The sequence below is a fragment of the Phyllobates terribilis genome, unplaced genomic scaffold, assembly GCF_046119375.1.
Source record: "Phyllobates terribilis strain yellow unplaced genomic scaffold, ASM4611937v1 Scaffold_4__5_contigs__length_816908805, whole genome shotgun sequence".
NCBI classification, from domain to species: Eukaryota; Metazoa; Chordata; class Amphibia; order Anura; family Dendrobatidae; genus Phyllobates; species Phyllobates terribilis.
The window spans coordinates 251,041,807-251,058,862 of record NW_027362764.1 but is presented as its reverse complement, the minus strand read 5'-3'; the positions used below and the strand labels follow the sequence as shown (position 1 = coordinate 251,058,862).

The 17,056-nt window shown below is 40.4% G+C and overlaps 1 protein-coding gene across 10 annotated transcripts in view; it reads right to left on the bottom strand.

Annotated features, from left to right (window-relative positions):
- The window catches only part of COA1 (cytochrome c oxidase assembly factor 1), a 157,334-nt gene that overhangs the window by 94,589 nt on the left and 45,689 nt on the right, over positions 1 to 17,056 (bottom strand). The gene's annotated exons all lie outside the window — the stretch shown is intronic.

Here is a 17,056-nt window from a genome sequence, read left to right as displayed (position 1 = left end):
ATGTGGTGGTGCACCATCTTGTTGGAAAAACTCAGGGAACGTGCCATCTTCAGTGCATAAAGAGGGCAACACATCATCATGTAGCAATTTCAGATATCCAGTGGCATTGAGGTTTCCATTGATGAAGAATGGCCCCACTATCTTTGTACCCCATATACCACACCATAGCATCAAGATACGAGATGTGCAGCATCTGAAACAACGGATACTGGAAGCCTGTGCTAGCATTTCTTCTGCAGTGTTGCTATCAGTGTGTCAAGAGTGGGAGAAGAGGGTTGCATTGATAATCCAACACAATGGGCAGCACTTTGAACACATTCTATAAGTAGTCATAAACTTGTAAAAAACTCATGAAAGAATAGTTACGTTAAATCCAAGCACACCATTGTTTTTCTTATGAAATTCTCAATAAGTTTGATGTGTCACATGACCCTCTTCCCATTGAACAAAATAAAGTTGGATCCAAAATGGCAGACTTCAAAATGTCCACCATGGTCACCACCCATCTGGAAAAGTATTCCTCCTCTGATATGCTAATGTGCCACAAACAGGAAGTTGATATCACCAACATTTCCCATTTAATTTAGGTGTATCCATATCAATGGCCCACCCTGTATATTTCCTAATAGACACCATAAAAATACATAAATACGGAACTCGTATATTTACAGTAGAGATCAAAAGTTAGGACACAACTGTTCATCAATTTTCCTTGTTCTTATTGGAACGAGCACACTGTAGAAGACGTTTGAAGAAAAAAGAAGTCCAAATATATACATTGCAAAAGATAAGGTGAAAGGGAGACCTCCATAAAACCTTTGTGTTTCATACCAGGATAAAGAACGTGTTTAGTGTTCGAAGTAGTAGGTTTCATGGGGGTCTCCCCCTTCACTCTGTATATAATTTTAAAAGGGCTTGTAATAAAAACACAATTTTATCTTTATTTGGACTTAGACGCTGGACCCTCTTTTTTCTTTAAACATGTATCTACGGACGCCAGGCAGTAGCGTGGTCTCGGGGCTTTCTTACTATCTGGATTGATTTGGGAAGGGTGACCTGGAATTTTTCCTCTAAATATCACATTGTACAATAAAAACATATGGAAGCAAAGAGGAAAGAAACACATAAGAAGCAAATCAGATTGTGTGTTAAACCACTGATTCTTCAAAGTACTCCCTTTTACTCTGACAACAAAATTATGCATCCTTGGCATTCTTATCAGGTAGTCACCTGGAATGGAAACTGGTGAGGGTGATATGCTCCATGGCACCCTTCCAAGATAGCTACCATAGCATTCTACCGCAACATGCCACGGTGTGCCGGGCAGTGCAGCCGCTGAGGAGACACGTTGCAGAGACCGGAGCAGCGGGGGAAGGTGAGTATTGTATATGTACTTTTTTAAATCAGTGAGTACATGGTGGCCATAATACTGGAGGATTATAGGGTATTTATTATACCATATGGAGGGCTGCATTATTCTTTATGGGGTGTGTATTATACAGTACTATATGGGGGCTGCATTATACTATATGGGGTGCATATTATACTATATGGGGGCTGCTTTATACTATATGGGGGCTGCATTATACCATATTAGGGCTGCATTATACCATATGGGGGCTGCATTGTACTATATGGGGGCAGCATTATACTATTTGGGGACAACATTTTACCATATCGGGGCTGCATTATACCAAATAAGGGCTGCATTATAGTATATGGGGGTTGCATTATAGTATATGGGGCTGCATTATACTCTATGGGGCTGCATTATTCTCTATGGGGCTGCATTATTCTCTATGGGGCTGCATTATACTAAATGGGGGCTGCATTATACCAAATGGGGGGGGGCTGCATTATAGTATATGGGGGCTGCATTATACTCTATTGAGGACTATCATTTATCCGCTTCCACCAGCTGCCACATTCCTGCATTCCCTGGTCAGGTTGATGTGCTACAGACTATGATGACACTCTTCATTGATACTAGTATTCTTTTGCATTTATACCAAACCAAACGTCCATCTACCTGCACTGCACTTTAGGAGGATAGAGTTTTGTAGGATATGCTTTTCGGCTGTGGATCCAATCACTGTCTCTTGTCATTATATTCTTATTTTAGCATATTTGTACCACTAATTTGCAGCTATACATACAACCCCTGGCAAAAATTATGGAATCACCGAGCTCGGAGGATGTTCATTCAGTTATTTAATGTTGTTGAATAAAAGCAGATCACAGACATGGCACAAAACTAAAGTCATTTCAAATGGCAACTTTAGGGCTTTAAGAAACACTAAAAGAAATCAAGATTAAAAATGTGGTACTCAGTAAGGGTAATTTTTTTCAGACCAAGCAGAGGGAAAAAATTATGGAATCACTCAATTCTGAGGAAAAAATTATGGAATCACCCTGTAAATTTTCATTTCCAAAACTAACACATGCATCAAATTAGATCTGCTCGTTAGTCTGCATCTAAAAAGGAGTGATCACACCTTGGAGAGCTGTTGCACCAAGTGGACTGACATGAATCATGGCTCCAACATGAGAGATGTCAATTGAAACAAAGGAGAGGATTATCAAACTCTTAAAAGAAGGTAAATCATCACGCAATGTTGCAAAAGATGTTGATTGTTCACAGTCAGCTGTGTCTAAAATCTGGACCAAATACAAACAACATGGGAAGGTTGTTAAAGGCAAACATACTGGTAGACCAAGGAAGACATCAAAGCGTCAAGACCGGATACTTAAAGCAATATGTCTCCAAAACAGGAAATGCACAACACAACAAATGAGGAACGAATGGGAGGAAACTGGAGTCAATGTCTGTGACCGAACTGTAAGAAACCGCCAAAAGGAAATGAGATTTACATACAGAAAAGCTAAACATAAGCCATCATTAACACCTAAACAGAAAAAAAAACAAGGTTACAATGGGCTAAGGAAAAGCAATCGTGGACTGTGGATGACTGGATGAAAGTCATATTCAGTGATGAATCGCGAATCTGCATTGGGCAAGGTGATGATGCTGGAACTTTTGTTTGGTGCCGTTCCAATGAGATTTATAAAGATGACTGCATGAAGAGAACATGCAAATTTCCACAGTCATTGATGATATCGGGCTGCATGTCAGGTAAAGGCACTGGGGAGATGGCTGTCATTACAACTTCAATAAATGCCCAAGTTTACATGGATATTTTGGACAGTTTTCTTATCCCATCAATTGAAAGGATGTTTGGGGATGATGACATCATTTTTCAAGATGATAATGCATCCTGCCATAGAGCAAAAACTGTGAAAACATTCCTTGAAAGAAGACACATAAGGTCAATGTCATGTCCTGCAAATAGTCCGGATCTCAATCCAATTGAAATTCTTTGGTGGAAGTTGAAGAAAATGGTCCATGACAAGGCTCCAACCTGCAAAGCTGATCTGGCAACAGCAATCAGAGAAAGTTGGAGCCAGATTGATGAAGAGTACTGTTTGTCACTCATTAAGTCCATGCCTCAGAGACTGCAAGCTGTTATTAAAGCCAGAGGTGGTGCAACAAAATACTAGTGATGTATTGGAGTGTTCTTTTGTGAGTTTGTTTTTCATGATTCCAGAATTTTTTCCTCAGAATTGAGTGATTCCATAATTTTTTCCCTCTGCTTGGTCTGAAAAAAATACTCTTACTGAGTACCACATTTTTAATCTTGATTTCTTTTAGTGTTTCTTAAAGCCCTAAAGTTGCCATTTGAAATGACTTTAGTTTTGTGCCATGTCTGTGATCTGCTTTTTTTCAACAACATTAAACAACTGAATGAACATCCTCCGAGCCCAGTGATTCCATAATTTTTGCCAGGGGTTGTATAAATATTTCTATATACCAGTTTAACTCCTTGATTCTCCTCGTTTTTTAACTATGGGGAATGCATAATACTATGTGAAGGACTATGGGGTACATTATACTATGGGGAGTGTATTATACTATATGGAGGACTAGGGTTTCCTTATACTGTATGGAGGACTATGGGAGCACATTATACTATACGGAGGACTATGGGGTGCGCATTATACTATATGAGGGCTGTATTATACTCTATCAAGGACTATGTGCTGTGCATTATACCATATGTTCTATATGGGGGCTGCATTATACTCTATTGAGGATTATGGGGTGCATTATCCTGTATGGAGGATTATGGGGAGCGCATTATACTGTATGGAGGACTATGTGAAATGTATTATACTATATGAAGGACTATAGGATGCATTATACTATGGGGAGTGCATTATACTATATGGAGGAATATGGGGGCGCATTATACAATATGGAGGACTATGGGGTGCACTATACAATATGGAGGATTATGGGGTGTGCATTATACTATATGGAGGACTATGGGGAGAGTATTGTACTATACGGAGGACTATGGGGGTGCATTATACTATATGGATGACTATGGGGGTACATTTTACTATATGGAGGACTATAGGGCGTGCATTACACTATATGGAGGAGTATGGGGTGCATTATACTATATGGAGGACTACGGGTTGTGCATTATACTATATGGAGGACTATGGGGCACATTATACTGTATGGAGGACTATAAGGTTCATTATACTATATGTAGTAATATGGGTTGTGCATTATACTATATGGAGAACTATGTGGTGCATTATACTATGTGGAGGACTATGGGGTGCCTCATACTAAACAAGCAAAATGCTGCCTATTCATCGAGTGATTGGATTGTTTATGCCGGAACAAAAATCATTGTTATCAGCAGCACATCGCCCGGTGAAAACTGCAGATATGCTGCTGATAATATGATACTGTATGGGGACAAGACTGATTTATTAGTGATCGTTCTGTCCACACCATTCTTTGTCATTCTTTGGTGTAAAGAGGCCGGGAAACAAGGGTCGAACGACTTTAATATTGTCGATCACGCTGGTATAACGGCCTGAACTCAGCGCATGTAAATACAACTGAAATGTTTCTGTGAGATGGTGCAATATGTGAGCACTTGGGGTCCCACTTTGTCTAAAATGGGCCCTATATATATATATATATATATATATATATATATATATATGATTTTGGATAAGCACACATGTATCCATGCCATGAATGCCGTTAATTTTGCTTAGTTACCAGAAACGTGAAACTTTGTCAGGCTTCCTGTTGTGCGTCCTTACAACTCAATAGTTTCTCTACTAGTGTTTCACGATGTAAGCTAAGGAGATCACAAGTAATACAGTCTGGAATGTGGAGTAAAATAAACACATTAATAAAACTAATGAATGTCACTCCCATACATGCCGTATGAAAGTGGTTGCAATAAACTAGGAATATGCTTGTAATGAGCGAAGATCAAAGCACTCATATAAAGCCATGTAACCTAATTTTAGACTACTAAAAGAGACACAAGTAATGAATAACATCACAAATTTGCTTTATGACAGGGCTGGTCAGCATAGTTCATTCCTAGACCCATGGTCATGACAATAAAAAGAAAGTGTTGCATCACGGTAGTGCAAGCCGTATAAATGGGCTGCAATATGTTTTTCATGTTATTTTTTCGCAAAATCATCAAAACTCTTAAAAATCATTTATTTTATTAGATTCTTTTAAAAGAAATAACAAATTCCAAAGACACACAAAACAACACGAATACCACCACAAGAATGGCAATGTATAGCCCAAGAAAAGTAAAAAAAAAAACCTAAAAAGTACAAATATTACCCCAGACAGGCTCTAAGTGACCCTAAATCTGAGTCTACCTACCAGCAGAAGTTGGCACCCTAGATGTGACGACAGTGGCGGCCTCGCTCCTCGGCGGCTATCCCTTATGTCCCTACAATGCCCTAGAGCTAAGAAATATATGGGTAATAACTATGGCAAGACACAAACATAGTGATATAAAAGGTAAATAATCCAATAATAGAACCTCCCTTTGATATAACTCGGGGGATACCAATAAAAGGCACTATATTTAATTTGATCATAATGATATTACTGTAGGCCAACACTACTTTCCTTATTATATGCTAGATCTACAACTGTTGTGGTCCTATAAATCAAAACCAATCTGATAGCTAAAACTGGTGTATCAGGACTGTATCTATCAAATGATCTGATCAAAAATGTTTAAGATACCATCATACAGAAGAGCCCCTACTCACGAGGAGAGACTCAATAAAAGATCCTAGACCACATCACTTCAATAATACCTTGCACTACCTCACATCCATTCGTTTCACTGACTTGTCCATGGACTATGCTACTTGAATGTTGGAAATCGCAAGTTAGGTACTTCAAGAGCAGGTTATTAATAATACAGTGGACATAAAAAGTCTACACACCCCTGCTAAAATGCCAGTTTTTTCATGTAAAAAAATCAAACCAAGAATGATTTTAGAATTTTTTCCACTTTTAATGTCAGCCATAATCTGTACAATTCAATTGAAAAATAAACAGAAATCCTTTCAGGTGAAAAAATAAAAATAAAAACTAAAATATGATTGAACTGAAATATAAACTGAAACCTTTTCGGGTGGAAAACTAAAAAAACAAAATAATGTGACTGCATAAAAATTCACACCCTTAAACTAATACTTTGTTGAAGCACCATTTGAAGTCAGGGCCAATTGTACCAATCCCAAACTTTGATCTTCTTTTGGCAAAGCAATTCTTTTGTTGATTTGGAGGTATGCTTATGGTCGTTTTCATTCTGAAAGCTGAAACTCTTCTTCATCTTTCACTTTTTAGCAGAGGGCTGAAGGTTTTATTGCAAAATTGATTGATATTTCGTACTGTTCATAATCCCCTCTACCTTGACCAAACGCTCCATTTACAGCTGCCAAACGAACAGCCCCAAAGCATAATGCTGCCTTCACCATGCTTCACTGTGGGTATAGTGTTCTTTTAGCAATGTGCAGTGTTGGCTATGTGCCAAACACACTTTTTGGACTTGTGGCCAAAAGGTTCATATTTGTTCTCATCAGACCATACCACGTTTTACCACATGCTTTAAACGGACTTGATGTAGATTTTGGCAAAACATAAACAAGCTTGGATGTTTTCCTCTGTAAGAAAAGGCTTCTGTCTTGTCACCTTACCTTATAGACCAGACATATGAAGAATATGGGAGATTGTTGTAACATGCAGTACACAACCAGTACTTGCCATGTGACTGCAGACTTATGAATCCCAAAAATTTAAAAAGTGGCTTATTTAATACTAAAGTCCCACACATATAATATCCACATAGTAGTTGCTCCCACCAACTGACTATAGTCCATATAAAACAGAAAACTGCACATCAAGGTGTTTTTCTTCATAATTTATCCAAACATATTTCATCCAGTATATACTGTATATACAAGTAACAAAAATAACTTTGCAGCATATTCACCACTGTGAACAAATCATCCAGACTGCGGTACGGGCTAGAGCAAGCTTCTGACTTGCAGACAGATCCTTGGTGTTTGTGCTCCCTGTGCAGACATGCACTTCAATAGATTGAGCAGAAGAGCAGAGACACTGACCAACGATGAGGGAAACACACCTGCAGTGTATATATACACAGGATGAAATATTTTTTCATAAATTATGAAGAAAAATAACTTTTGCCATTTTCTGTTTTATATGGACTTATGCACTTTACGCAGCAGGGATTCGCCGGTTTCTGACCCGGGACTGTTGGGTATGTATGTGTTATACATACTCACCACCAGTGGGCGCAGCCCCTCGCTTCCATACACTTGTACGGAGCTGTGCCACGCCCACTAGGCAGGCCCTGACAGGAGTATGTATAACGCATACATACCTTCCGGCCCCGGGTCAGAGACCGGAGAATTGTTTATTCTGTCTCCCAGAGATCGCAGTAAGGCTTGACTCATATTTATGCTGCGCTCTACGTTATTCGCTTACACTGGGGTTTCTGTGTAAATCTCTGAAATATGTGATTCAGATGGAACCCATGGTGAAAGATTCCTTATAATGAGGCAGATAGAGGCACTGTGGACCCCGCCTGGCCTAAGATCTGGCAGTGTCCATCTTTTTAGGCATGAACAAAAGCGCAGTCGTCCACAGTTTTGTGCACCTCTGAAACTCCAGAAACTGCTAAATAGAAGCCAAATGGAGTCCAGAGTAATTCTGCCTGCTTCATTAGCAAAACAATCCCTCAGGGGTTTCTGAATAATGTGTTTCAGATATTTGGATGGAAACCGTGATGTAGGTGGTCAACGCAGATCACAGGATAAATGTGAACTGATTCAAAATGTTCTCTACCCCAAAATGCCACCAATAAAAGCTTCCACTCAAGCCCAAAAAAAAAAGTTCCTACTTGGGCCCGTCACCTGTTAACAGAAATATAGGGGGTGTCCAAGTTACTGATAGCACTGATAGCGCAAAGGCTCTGGAAATTGCACAACAAATTGTATTGTCCATTTTCTCCTATTACCCTTGTGAAAATTAAAAATTTGGGCCTAAAGCAACATTTTTATGGGAAAAAGGAGATTTTTTATCTTCACGGCTCAACGTTATAAAATTCTGTGAAGCATCTGTGGGTTTAAGATGTTGACCACACCTTTAGATAAATTCTTTGAGGGGTGTAGTTTTCAAAATGTGGTCACTTGTGAGAGGGTTCCACTGTTTAACCCTAGAAAGCATACCTGGGGCCTCGCAGGCCCGCCCTGTTAATTGTTTTCTATTTTCTGCAAGATTTCTTTAGTTAGAATTTTGAAATTGGTCATTTATTTATTATTTGCACACGGGCCTAAAAGGCCCCAGGTATGTGAAAGTGTAGATTTTTATGGTCATGCGTTCCAGGGTTAAGCACATCAGGAGCTCTGCAAACGTGACATGGCTTCCGCTATCTATTCCAGCCAATTTTGCGCTGCAAAAGTCAAATGGTGCGCCTTCCCTTTCGAGCCCTGCCATAGGCCAAACAGTAATTTTCCACCACAATTAATTGTATGGTCTATTTTGTCCTGTTACCTTTTTAAAAATGCACAATTTGGGGCTAAGGCTACATTTTTGTGGCAAAAAGTAAAATTTTCCTTTTTTCCTTCCACATTGCTTTAATTCTTGTGAAGCATCTGAAGGGTTAATACACTTCTTGAAAGTAGTTTTGAGCACTTTTAGGGGTGCAGTTTTTAAAATGGTGGCACTTTTGGGTATTTTCTGTCACAAAGGCTCCTCAAAGTCACTTCAAATGTGATGTGGTCCCAAAAACAATGGTTTTGTAAATTTTGTTGGAAAAATAAGAAATTGCTGATAAACTTTTAACCGTCCTAACTTCTTAGCAAAAAAACAACAACATTGTTTCAAAAATGATGGTGTTGAAAAGTAGACCTGTGGTAAATGTTATTTATTAACTATTTTGTGTGATATACAATATTTTGCGGATTAATAGATGCACCGGACTATAAGATGCAACCCAAATTTTGGGGTGCAAAATAGGAAAAACATTTTTTTTAAATAAAATGGTGGTGTGTCTTATAATCCATTTTAAAGGTAGCTTACCAGGGAGTCGGTGGTGGTGGAGGGGGTCACAGGAGGCAGGGTTGCTGCTTCAGGAGGCCGACGGGAGGCCTTCCTCTATTCTGAGCCTACACTGCAGTTAGCCTCCACGTTTGGCATTACTGTAGCAAGGGGAGCTCACTTAATTTATGGGGTGCATGTCTCCAGAAGCATTATGTCAAGGGTCTACCGCGTCAGAGAGGAGCCAGAAGATGACAGTGTCTGATTCCTCCCACTCCTGCACTCATTAGAAGCCTGTCACCTTCGTATTAAACGGTTCAGATTTCTTTTAGCAGGGGTTAATCTGTTTAGCTGTGAACTCCATGCTGCCTTGATGCTCGCAGCTGTTTACTGTTAGCCACTCCCCTCTCCCATATATTCTGGGCTCTGGCAAGCAATCATTGCCAGGGCTAGCTTCACTGCAGCATGGTTAGGAGCTTGGTGGGTTGTTGTTTGAGAAGGTGTTTGGTGGATTTACCTAAGACTGTTGTGTGGTTTTGGTTGTGTTTATACCAGTGTTTCCCAAACTCCATCCTCACGGCCCCCTACGGGTCATGTTTTCAGGATCTCCTTAGTATTACACAGGTGACTGAAGTATCATCAAGGCATCAGGAATTCTCTCACCTGTGCAATATTAAGGAGATCCTGAAAACATGACCTGTGGGGGGCTGTGAGGATGGGATTTGGGAAACACTGGTTTAAACCCTCCTTCTCCTTCTTTAGTTTTCCCTCTTCCTCCACTCCTCGGCGTTATCCTCTGTTTGTGTGCACATACAGTACAGACCAAAAGTTTGGACACACCTTCTCATTTAAAGATTTTTCTGTATTTTCATGACTTTGAAAGTTGTACATTGACACTGAAGGCATCAAAACTATGAATGAACACATGTGGAATTATATACTTAACAAAAAAGTGTGAAACAACTGAAAATATGTCTTATATTCTAGGTTCTTCAAACCTTTTGCTTTGATGACTGCTTTGCACACTCTTGGCATTCTCTTGATGAGCTTCAAGAGGTAGTCTAATTTTTTTTGTTTTTGCATGTCAGAAATGTTTATTTATAAATTTTGTGCACTGATATTGGTTTACTTGGTGAAAATAAACAAGTGAGATGGGATTATATTTGGTTTTTATTAAGTTACCTAACAGATATTCTCCTAAAATAGCCAAATCTAAAAAAAAAACACTCCAACTTCTAAAAATATTAAGCTTGGATATTTATGAGTCTTTTGGGTTGATTAAGAACATAGTTGTTGATCAATAATAAAAATAATCCTCTAAAATACAACTTGCCTAATAATTCTGCACACAGTGTATAATGACTACTCTTATGAATACATTATGTTGAGAAAAAAACAATCTCAGAATTATTGGGATACGTTGAAGTGTTCCAGAGTTATTACCAGATAAAGTGACACTGGTCAGAATTGAAAAATGTGGCCTTGTCTAGAAAGTGAAAACAGGCTTTGATAGGAAGGGGTGAAATTATATCAGTTGTCTACTGACTACTGTGTAACATGAGTGTAAATGTGATTGGCTAATTCTGAACACAACCACCTCCTCAATTATAAGAGAGTGTTCACACTTATGCAACCACATTATTTTAGTTTTGTTATTTTTATTTTCACCCTCAAAATTATTTCAGTTTGTTTCTTAATGGACATGTACAGAATATGGGCAACAAGAAAAAGGTAGAAAACGTTCTGAAATGATTCCTTTTTTTTTACAACAAAAACTTGCCACCCTAAAAGGGGTGTGTAGACGTTTTATATCCACTGTGTATGGCGACAATAGAAGACTTTACATTTTGAAGAATTCCAAATTCAAGGGTGTTACTCAAATAAAGCATTTTGACACCTGTTTGTCTCAACTTACTCTTCCCATTGTGACACACCAAAAATGTCCAGAATTGCCAGCTCGCCCAACCAACGGCTGTAGTGAGCCAGCGAGTAGGCATTTTCCGCTATTTCCGGTGTGTCTGGATGAGACCAGCAATTAGAAACCAGAAGAAAATAATTAAGCCTCATTTTGGTAGGTGTCTAAGGATAATTTAAAAGTCACCTTCATCCGCTGGAGAACCTATTTGAATGTTCATTTGAATAACGGAACGTTTCTGGATTATACAGTGGTGAGGAACATTTGTAAGGCAAAACCTCATTTCCAGACCTGTGTAATTCTGCAGCTGCTCAATTTGTGCAGATATACAGAGTAGCGGGACACACCAAGCCTTTGTCACGTGTATGTTTCACTTAAAAGTATTGTACTGATTGAAATGATCTCCAGACAAAACTGTAAAATGAATGGCGGATTTTCAGTAGATTTAGAAGATTCACTTTTCAGCCGTTCTATCTGTCAGTAAGCCTCTTAGACGCTAAACAAAATGTAGACAACAGACAAATGCCCCAGTTTTTTTACTTGCTAGGATACAAAATGCTTTATAATTTGCCTGTAAATGAGGTCTTTGAGATATGTAGTGGAGTAAGATATATTGGTGTTAACCTGTTTGTGGTGAAATGATAAGGTAAAGTTAATAGTACATTTCCTGTTGGTAAAAGACTCCTCTAGATTTGGTATTACAAATCCCAAAGCCCACATATTAGGGCAGGAGCAGATGAGTGTATTTGCTGTCCGAGTGTGATTCGACAAAACATCAGATGACACTCGGACCAATGTAAGTCTATGGGGCCATGTACATATCCGATTTTTTTTTCCTTTGACAGAGATTGTCCGAGGAAACAATTGCTGCATGTCCGCGTTTGATCTGATATTCGGATCGCACTCGGCCATGCAAGTCAATGAGTGCATGGGAAAAATCGGACTGTGTTCAGATGACATCTGAGTGCAGTCAAATATCCATGCACTCACAGAATGGAGAAGATGGAGACATTTTATTCTCCATCTCCTCCTCATGCAAGAGTATCGGAACGCACTATGCTGACACTCTGATCAAATTCTGTTCAGAGTTTGATCAGAGTGTCATTTGCATAATCATCCTGTTTCTCTTGGATGAGAGAATATCTGGCCGTCTGCACCTGCCCTTAAAGAGAACATGACAGCTGATACTTGCTCCTGATTCAGGGCAGCATGTATCATGCACTGGCTGTATGAACCAAGCTAGGTATGTATAACTCTGAAACGCTGCGGCATTTCAGAGAAAAGCATATTTAAGAAGCCACATGGGACTGAGCCACACGGGAGACTAGTCGGATAGGAAGGTCCCCAGAGCGGCTTTTCCCTGCCCGCTGCCCTGGATTGACAGGTCTTGGACTATTTGCGTACATAGGCAGAGACCTGTCAATCCAGCGCAATGAACAGGGACAAGCTGCTGGTGAACATCCTGTCCGACTAAACTGCAGCGCGGTCTCGATCTCTGGTGGCTTTTAAAGTAAGTTTTTCTCTAAAACGGAGCAGTGCTTCAGAGTCAAACATACCTGCCCTGGATCGGGCAGAACTGCAGAAATATACAGGGAAGTGACGGAGGTCGCACTCTCGCTAAGTGCTGCCTTATTCGTACATCTATCCCTACGGTCAGACCTAGATGTGTATGAGAACGGTCAATGAATGACCGAAACGTCATGTACTGTATACACATTGTCTTGTGGAAAAAAAAATAAAAGATCATCTTTTTGCACCATACTCACTTCTGAGTGCCGGATTTCTCTAATAATTGATTTATAGGGATTGGGACCCTATCTGGGCACCTGCACCAACCAGGAGTGCCTTATTTCCCTTTCATTACCACTGCCAGCCTGCACCACCAGCCAGCAGCTGACTCTGTGGCCCCAGACAAGGGACCCGTGTGTAAGTGCAGATTCTTGTTTAGTGGTTATAAAGTGAAGGCCAGGGCAAGCCCTGGGATCTGCGATTTGAGTAGCTTGCATGGGCAGCACGGTGGCTCAGTGGTTAGCACTGCAGCCTTGCAGCGCTGGGGTCCTGAGTTCAAGTCCCAGCAAGGACAACATCTGCAGTGAGTTTGTATGTTCTCTCCGTGTATGCGTGGGTTTCCTCTGGGTTCTCTGGTTTCCTCCCACACCCCAAAGACATACTGATAGGGAATGTAGATTGTGAGCCCCAAAGGGGACAGTGCTGATAATGTCTGAAAATTGTCTGAATTGTAAAAGCGCTGCGGAATATGCTGGCGCTATATAAGTAAAAAAAAGATTAGATTATTATAAGCCTGTCTGTGGTAGCCATTTTTAGAGCTGCCAGGTGACCACTGAGCCTCGTAACCAATACACCTTTCTAGTTCAAAGTTCCCAGGTTTTGAAATTTACAATGAAATGTAATAACAAATATCTGGAGTTTAGGAGGAAGACATCCACACTGGCAACATCCTTTCAAACTGTGTCAATGTATCAGCCTTAGGGCAATTAGTTTCTCACATAACATAATTGTTTAAAAGAGCCTAATAGCTAAATTGCTCATACCCACCAGTTTGACTCCCAGAAGATACACTTCTGGTGATCTGGGGCATACTGACTGAGCTAGCTGTTTTTATTAGGAGGAGCACAACTTGGTCCCAGATTGTGACATAGCTGAGCATGTCCACCAGATATGGTATGTGGAGCAATGAACAGCCAAATACTTTAATGGGAACAGTGTAAGGCTGAGTTCACACGATGCGTTTTTCATGCGTTTCCGCGGCGTTTTTGCAGTTGCGGAAACGCATGAAAAACGCATGGTAGAAGGGAAGCAATGTTCCCCAATTGAAATCCGCATGTACTGTGCCCATGATGCGGATTTTTCCGCAGCGTAAACGCTGCGGTCAAAAATCCGCAGCATGTCAATTAATTTTGCGGAAACGCTGCTCTTTTGCCGCCATTGACTTGCATTAGACCGCATGGAATCTGTATCACTGTATATGTTGATGCGCTTTTCATGCGGTCTAATGTGCGGATGGTACCCGGGTGTGGATGAGAGGACTCTCATCCAGACCCAGGTACCATTAAAAAAAAAAGAATAAAATAAAAAATATATATATTCTCACCTTCTGACGGCCCGCGCAGCGCTCCTGCTTGGTTCCCCGCACTTCGGGGTTGAATGAAGAAGGACCTTCGCTGACGTCAGAGTCATGTGACGGGTCACGTGACGCTGACGTCGGAAGGTCCTAAAGTCTTCACTGCCGGCAGCCGGGACCGAGCGAAGCCGGACACCGGGGGCCATCAGAGGGTAAAGTATATATTTATTTTTAGACATTCACACACTATATAAATCCATGCTGGTTGCATGGATTTATATAGTGTAAAGTTGACAAGCACTTTCCAAGTGATGCTAAAATTGCTTGGGAAGCGCTTGTCAACCCGCATGCGGAAATGAAAGTGAAGACCGCTTCATTTCCGCATGTCCCTGGCAGGAAACCGCATGTACAATCCGCATGCGTTTTTTCCTGCCAGAGAGATGCAGAAACGCTCAGGAAAAAATCCTGAGCATTTCTGCATCGTGTGCACATACCCTTATTCTTCATGTTGTAAGGAAGTAGAACTCGCTGAGGGTCCCAGAGATACCATGATCTATGATCAGCCTCATTAACAGAAAAAGGTTCTAACAGAAAGGATTGCTCAAAGTGGCCCAGTGCCTATTTTTACTTCTACACACAGATCTATTTTCTGTTTCTGGACTAAGAACTCAAAAAACAATTCTTGACTATTTTTTGTGGATTTCATTGGACCTTTAGAAATACTGCACAATGGATGGCACTGAAGCTCCATAAAACGTGCAGGATGGATGCATGTGAAGAGCCTTATACACAGTGAACCAATGCTGGCAACAAGAAAATCAGACCAGCTCTTTTAATGAGGAAAAGAAGTGCAAATGATGCCTGTTCTAGTGTCTCTGGGAAAGAGAAGAAACTAGCTTCTTGCGAATAAGAAGTGCAAGCTTATTCAACAGAAAGGAACACTGGTAAACACTTAGCAGATTTCAATGAAAGGATCTGGCTGCTCAAAGTGCTGAACAAGGTTTATGTCAAGACAAGTAACGTACACAGCCTGTCTCATTATCATATTGGTAACAGAATGTACCAAAAGTATGTTCTGCATTTATAATCTCATGACTCCTTCAAATTCTGTAAAGCAGTATTTTTTTTCTTTCAGTCTTCTCATGAGCTTGTCCTAATTTCCTCTCTACTTTGTGTGCCTGGTTCACTGACGGTAAGAACCTTAAAGTGGTTTTCCCATGAACAAAGTGCAAAGTGATCTATAGATCCTGAAATACACTGCTCAAAAAACTAATGGCAGTCAGGCTACCTCTGGCGAGCACATGGAGGGATGTGCGGCCCTCCAAAGAAATGCCACAGAACACCAGGATTGGCAAAGTCGCCACTGGCACCCTGTGCTCTTCACAGATGAAAGCAGGTTCACACTGAGCACATGGGACAGACGTGACAGAGTCTGGAGACGCCGTGGAGAGCGATCTGCTGTCCCAGACCTGAATCCGATTGAGCACATCTGGGACATCATGTCTCGCTCCATCCACCAACGTCACGTTGCACCACAGACTGTCCAGGAGTTGGTGGATGCTTTAGTCCAGGTCTGGGAGGAGATCCCACAGGAGACCATCCGCAACCTCATCAGGAGCATGCCCAGGTGTTGTAGGGAGGTCATACAGGCACGTGGAGGCCACACACAATACTGAGCCTCATTTTGACTTGTTTTAAGGACATTACATCAAAGTTGGATCAGCCTGTAGTGTGTTTTTCCACTTTCATTTTGGGTTAAATTGGTTAACAAATTTGATTTCCATTGATGATTTTTGTGTGATTTTGTTGTCAGCACATTCAACTTTGTACATAACAAAGTATTCAATGAGAATATTTCATTCATTCAGATCTAGGATGTGTTATTTGAGTGTTCCCTTTATTTTTTTGAGCAGTGTATAAATAAGTTCCACAATTGGATGTGTTTGGAAAAAAATGATACTGTGATGAAATAATCTTATATATGTGCCGCCATTCTATGGACTATGTTAGTTGTGGTGTCCGGCCATGTGGAACTGCTGCAGCTCATAGTCGCGCATGCCTAGCTCCTGGCCAGGGAAGGAAGTATAAGTGAATATACTGGTGACTCTGTAGGGACTCTCAGCTGTTTCTATGTGTGAGGGAACACATTTCCCTATCTGTTTGTTTTATCACAGGGGCATACATACCAGGGGCATATTTATAAGACAAACAAAAAAAAACCCCAAAAACAATAAATTGTGGAACTTATTAATATTCCAAGCTCTATTCATTATAATGTACTTTGTATGTGGGACAACCCCTTTAAAAATACAGTCAAGTGAGACAGTAAGGACACACACATCAGAAAGGAGTATCATCCTATTAAAATCATATGGCATATTTCTTTAATTTGCTATAACATTCAGGGAACATTCATGGACCCCCACAATTAAAAATAGGAAAAGGACAGCTCTCCCTTTAGCAATTTTCCTGCCCAGTTGTGGTCCTAGCCTTCCAATATTATGCAAATTTGACAAGTTGTGCAATTCCTTTATTGTCTACCAGGCACAGCACCATACATATGGTATAGGCTGTAACTAAT